Here is a 5255-nt window from a genome sequence, read left to right as displayed (position 1 = left end):
CAGGTGCGTCTTCCTGGGGGACCTGCCAGACATCAGCCCAGGTCTCCGGGGACAGGGCCAGTCGTCACAGTAGCCACTCCCCGAGGTGCCCAGCGTTATCCTCTGCCCGCCCTGCGCTGCTGTCCGGTCCTCACAGCCCCCGGCGGCCGCCCTGTCTCCTTGCTGGCTGAGCAGCGTCCCGCTGCTGGTCAGGGCGAACTTTAACCCTGGCCTGCTCCTGCTCACATGGCTCCATCTGCTTGGCCAGCTTTGTCCCTCCTCGCTGTCAAAGGGAGGAAGGAGAGGGAGGGGGAGGCGTGGATCTCGCAGGGAGCGGTACCCCTAGTGGCCCCTGGTGACCCCTGGTGATGGGGAGCTGTCCCTGCCGAGCCCGAGTCTGGTCCCCAGACAGAGTTTCTGGGGGCACAGGCAGCACGGAGGGTGGTATGGGTGGCCGGGCCTGTGGTGCCCACAGAGTCAGCACGGGCCCTGGGGATGGCACCGAGGCCTACTTTTCACTTGGCCGAGTGGTGGGAATAGTGGCCCCTGTGCACGGACTTGTTACCCAGACGCGATAAGCTTGTGTTTGCGGAGAACTTCAAAGAGGGCCCCGTCCCCGGTTAGCCTACCAGCTCTGTAGGGGTGAGCTTCCTCGCCACCCTCCCTGTGCCCCGTGCCATCCAGGGCCAGCGCCTGGAAGGGAGGGACTCGCTGGGCCCCATGGGGTGGAGGGATGACCCCTGCACCCCGCTGCCCTCCGGGATGTTGTGTCTGGAGGGCAGGTCAGGCTGGGACCCGAGACCTCTCCCAATGCCATGTTCTCCAGCCAATGTGAGCATCCGCCCTGTGTCAGGCCGTGTGCGCAGCACAGGACACGCATGTTCTCATGGGATCTCCACCACGTGTTGAAGTAGGAACTCTGCCCATCCCCAGCTGAGCGCCGAAACCCTGCAGCTTTCAGAGGTTAAACAGAGGAGCCACGGTCACAGTCATCAGTAAGTCCCGGGGCCTGGGCTCCAACAAGAGTCTTTTCGACCCCAGGCCTGGACCACTTTGTGTTCCTGGAGGGTGAGGCAGGACGGGGGGGACCATGGGATGCGAGAAGAAGAGAAAACGGGAGAAAAGGCAGCAGGCATGTGGCGGTCCCAGGAGCGTGGCTCCCTCACCTCTCTGTTCCCCAGCAAGCAGCCCCGTGGGCGCGTGTAAGCAGAAGGCTTTGGGCTGCGGGATCTCGGGCAGCCCCCCTGAGTCTCAGCTCTCCCAGCGGGTGATGCCGTCTCCCCTTCGCCTGTGGCTGTGAGAGAGTCACTCGTCCCGGCCGCTCAGCAAATCTCCCCTCCGGACGCCCGAGTTAAAGGGAGGATCACATAGACCAGCGGTTCTCAACCTGTGGGTCGCGGCCCCTTTGGCGGTCGAACGACCCTTTCACAGGGGTCACCTAAGACCATCCTGCAGATCAGATATTTACATGACGATTCGTCACAGTAGCCACATGACAGTGATGAAGTAGCAACGGAAATAATGTTATGGCTGGGTCACAGCCTGAGGGACTGTATTTAAAGGGCCAGGAGGTTGAGAACCGCTGACATAGACTAACATGGCAACACGCGGCTCACAGTCGCACGTGGCAGCGTTCAGGGCCTCTCAGCTTCCTTCCTGTCCCCCCTTGATCCCGGGAGCAGAGAGTCTCAGGTATGAGATGCGGGGGGCCGGGGCTGAGCCCTCAGAGAAAATCTCCCCGTTCCCTCCTATTTTTAGGCCTGGTAACGGCACCGGCCTGGAGTAAAACTGTCACCGTGACGACAGCTCGGTTCTCCCCGAGGAGAGACGCACTGGCCACTCGCTGGTCGCGGCCAGTCAGGTTTTCCTGTGCGGCCAGGAAGAGGGATTTCGTAGCACAGGGGCTGCCCCATCGCAGGCTGTGGGAACACCCTACTGAACTGGATGGGAAAATTAGGCACGACAAGAAGATTAATTAACACACATGCCAGAGTAAGCAATCACTTTGTTAAGCCTCCGACTTGGCCTTAATTGCCACCATTAGCGAGCAGAAATCGGCTTTTGCATTCAGCAGCTAACGGTATTGAACGCTCTGTACAAAGTCTTCTCTCAGAATGATTTTCGCTCATCCATTTAAGTGGATGCTACGGTTTTTTTAAAAAATACTAAATTTTGCCGTCTTGTGGCTTGCCTTATAGCTGCCGAAGAAGCAGGGGGCTTTTGAAAGGTGACAAAAGGAAAAATCCTAGAGGGAAGGCCTGTGGAAATGTGCATTTCAAACATGTATACCCCACCCCCCGATCTGCTAATTGAAATGAGAGGATAAGGAGTCAGATTTCCCCACGAAAAGTAGAGAAGTCACTTACATACCAAGCAGTTCATCCCACTCTACTGTGCTTATGTCTCATTTCATTGTTTATATTTTCATCCTGTTTCTGGTGTATTCTCATTCACCAAGCTGTTGAATGGAGGACTGGAGATAAATAAGATCTATTTCTGAGACCGGGAGTGCTCATTCATTCATTCACTCATTCAGCAAACACCCGTTGAGCTTTGGCATGTGAGGTATGATTGAGTGGATTTTTAGCTCCCTGACATCCTGACAGATGCTGTGAAGTTTAAAGAGAAAAGGGAATATGGTTGGTGAGACAAGCGTCTTGTTCCTAAACGATCTTGAAGTATCATTAGAAAATAAAATTAGTGCCCGGCCGGTGTGGCTCAGTGTTTGGCCATCGACCTATGAACCAGGAGGTCATGGTTTAATTCCTGGTCAGGGCACATGCCTGGGTTGCAGGCTCCATCCCCGGTAGGGGGCGTGCAGGAGGCAGCCACTCAATGATTCTCTCTCATCACTGATGTGTCTATCTCTCCCTCTCTGAAATCAATAAAAAATATATTTAAAAAAAGAAATTAAAATTGGCATGAAACAATCAAGAAATAAGACAAGCCCTAACCGGTTTGGCTCAGTGGATAGAGTGTCAGCCTGCAGACTGAAAGGTCCCAGGTTCAATTCCGGTCAAGGGCATGTACCTTGGTTGCGGGCACATCCCCAGTGCGGGGTGTGCAGGAGGCAGCTGATCGATGCTTCTCTCTCATCGATGTTTCTAACTCTCTATCCCCCTCTCCCTTCCTCTCTGAAAAAAAATCAATAATTTTTTTTTTTTAAAAAAAGAAATAAGACAGAACTCGACCATGCTGGTGGCAGCAGGAGGCATCATTCAACTCGCCCTCTGCAGGTGAGTGGCAACATCCCTTTACTGGGAGGGCTGCTATATCCAAGTCAAGGTGCTTAACATGCAGAAAAGGTGGGTAAAATTAAGCCTTGCTCATTAGCTGGCTCCCTGCCCTACACAGCTGTCCCCCAAATCTGTCTTGTTCCGCCCAAGTGTAAGTAGTCTCCCTCCTTAGAAGTGGCCGGAGGGAGGGAAATGAACCGGCAGGAGGAGTCCAGTCATAACTTATCACTCTAAGAGGCTTCAAACTCTATATGAAAACAAAACAACACACAACGCCTCTCAGCTGGTGAAACCAGGCTGGGTGCTAAGGGCTTCCCATGCATTTTTTGATCGAATCTGCCACCAACTCTGCAAGGCTCTTCTCATTCCGTTTCACAGACGAGGAAAGCCGGCTCAGCAACGTGAAGTCGCTGGCTCAGGGTCACGCAGACAGTGCCAGAACATCGAGAATCAGTTCCACGGCCGGGTGATTCTTGCTAGACCCCACGTGGTCAGTGGCTGGCCAGCTGCCGAGGTTAGCAGGTGCGTTGTCAGACCTCGGCCCTCATTACTGTAATTATTGGCCTGATCCGTGGCTGACAGGTGCTCTGCAGTGAGGCTGCTTATGAAGGAAAAAGCCTGAAATTAAAATCCCTCTTGCTGGCCTAGCCTGTGCGGCTCAGTGGGTAGAGCGTCGGCCTGTGGACTAAAGGGTCCCAGGTTCGATTCTGACCAAGGGCACATGCCCGGGTTGCGGGCTCGATCCCCCCCGGGGGGGACATGCAGAAGGCAGCCAATCAATGATTCTCATCATTGATGTTTCTATCTCTCTAGCTCTCTCCCTTCCTCTCTGAAATCAGTAAAAAAAATTTTTTTAAAAAAGAAGCCAAGAGCTTTCTTAAAGAAAAACACGTGGGGGAAGTTATCATTTAGCTCAAGGCTCTACTTTCGGGATTTCAAAACCAAGTTAAATTTGCATTTGGGTAACAGACACCTACCTATCTCTGCATAGAACGAACGTCTCTGTAACTGCCCAGCTAGCCAGCACCTCATTGGTGAAGGCAATAACAGAAGCTGGGTCATCTTCGAACACCTATCACTTACCAATAAATATTCTTAGATCCTGTGACGTGGGGGAAGTTATCATTTAGCTCAAGGCTCTACTTTCGGGATTTCAAAACCAAGTTAAATTTGCATCTGGGTAACACACACCTACCTATCTCTGTATAGAACGAACGTCTCCGTGACTGCCCAGCTAGCCAGCACTTCATTGGTGAAGGCAATAACAGAAGCTGGGTCATCTTCGAACACCTATCACTTACCAATAAATATTCTTAGATCCTGTGCTTCAGTCGTTTCTGGGTCTGAGTTTTTTATTTATTTATTTTCCTTTGTAATTGGTTACTGTTGATACCACCATGGCATCTCGCTTAACCAAGGGGCGCCCGCCTTTCAGGTGGTTTCCTGTTGTGGGAGAAAGATTTCGACTCCGTTAGGCAAACTCCTGGGCTAATCCAGTGGTTCTCAACCTTCTGGCCCTTTAAATACAGTTCCTCACGTGGTGACCCAACCATAACATTATTTTCGTTGCTACTTCATCACTGTCATGTTTCTACTGTGATGAATCGTCATGTAAATATCTGATCTGCAGGATGGTCTTAGGCGACCCCTGTGAGAGGGTCGTTCGACCGCCAAAGGGGTCGCGACCCACAGGTTGAGAACCGCTGGCTAATCTATAAAATGGGGGTAACAACACCAACCCCGGGATTGTAGGAGATGACAGGCAGAAACAGCAAAGCCCAAGGCCTCGCCTGGACCCCGATTGCTCACTCTCCACTGCGAATGAGGTTAGAGGTTTTCCTGGGTTCAAAGCTAACGGCCCCAGGCAAACAGGCCAAAAAAGGAGGAAAAAAAAAGAAAAGAAAGTCGCTCCTTTCAAGGGTTCCCAGAATCACCTGTCCGCGGCCGGCCCCACGCAGGGGACACGCAGGGGGTCGTGGGCCTGGGCAGCCGGTGCAGGTGTCTGAGCTGCCACCGGTGGGCACGGTGTCCCCGCGCCCC

General features: G+C 53.0%; 1 long non-coding RNA gene across 1 annotated transcript; it reads left to right on the top strand.

Annotated features, from left to right (window-relative positions):
- The first annotated feature begins 761 nt into the window (after positions 1–761).
- Positions 762–2487, top strand: LOC107182731. The gene is made up of 2 exons (XR_001513462.1): positions 762–974; positions 1738–2487. It is a non-coding gene; the product is annotated as an uncharacterized LOC107182731 (long non-coding RNA).
- The last annotated feature ends 2768 nt before the right edge of the window (positions 2488–5255 follow it).

The sequence above is a fragment of the Myotis davidii genome, unplaced genomic scaffold (assembly GCF_000327345.1).
Source record: "Myotis davidii unplaced genomic scaffold, ASM32734v1 scaffold174, whole genome shotgun sequence".
Lineage (NCBI taxonomy): Eukaryota > Metazoa > Chordata > Mammalia > Chiroptera > Vespertilionidae > Myotis > Myotis davidii.
This window is presented reverse-complemented; position numbering and strand designations above follow the sequence as displayed.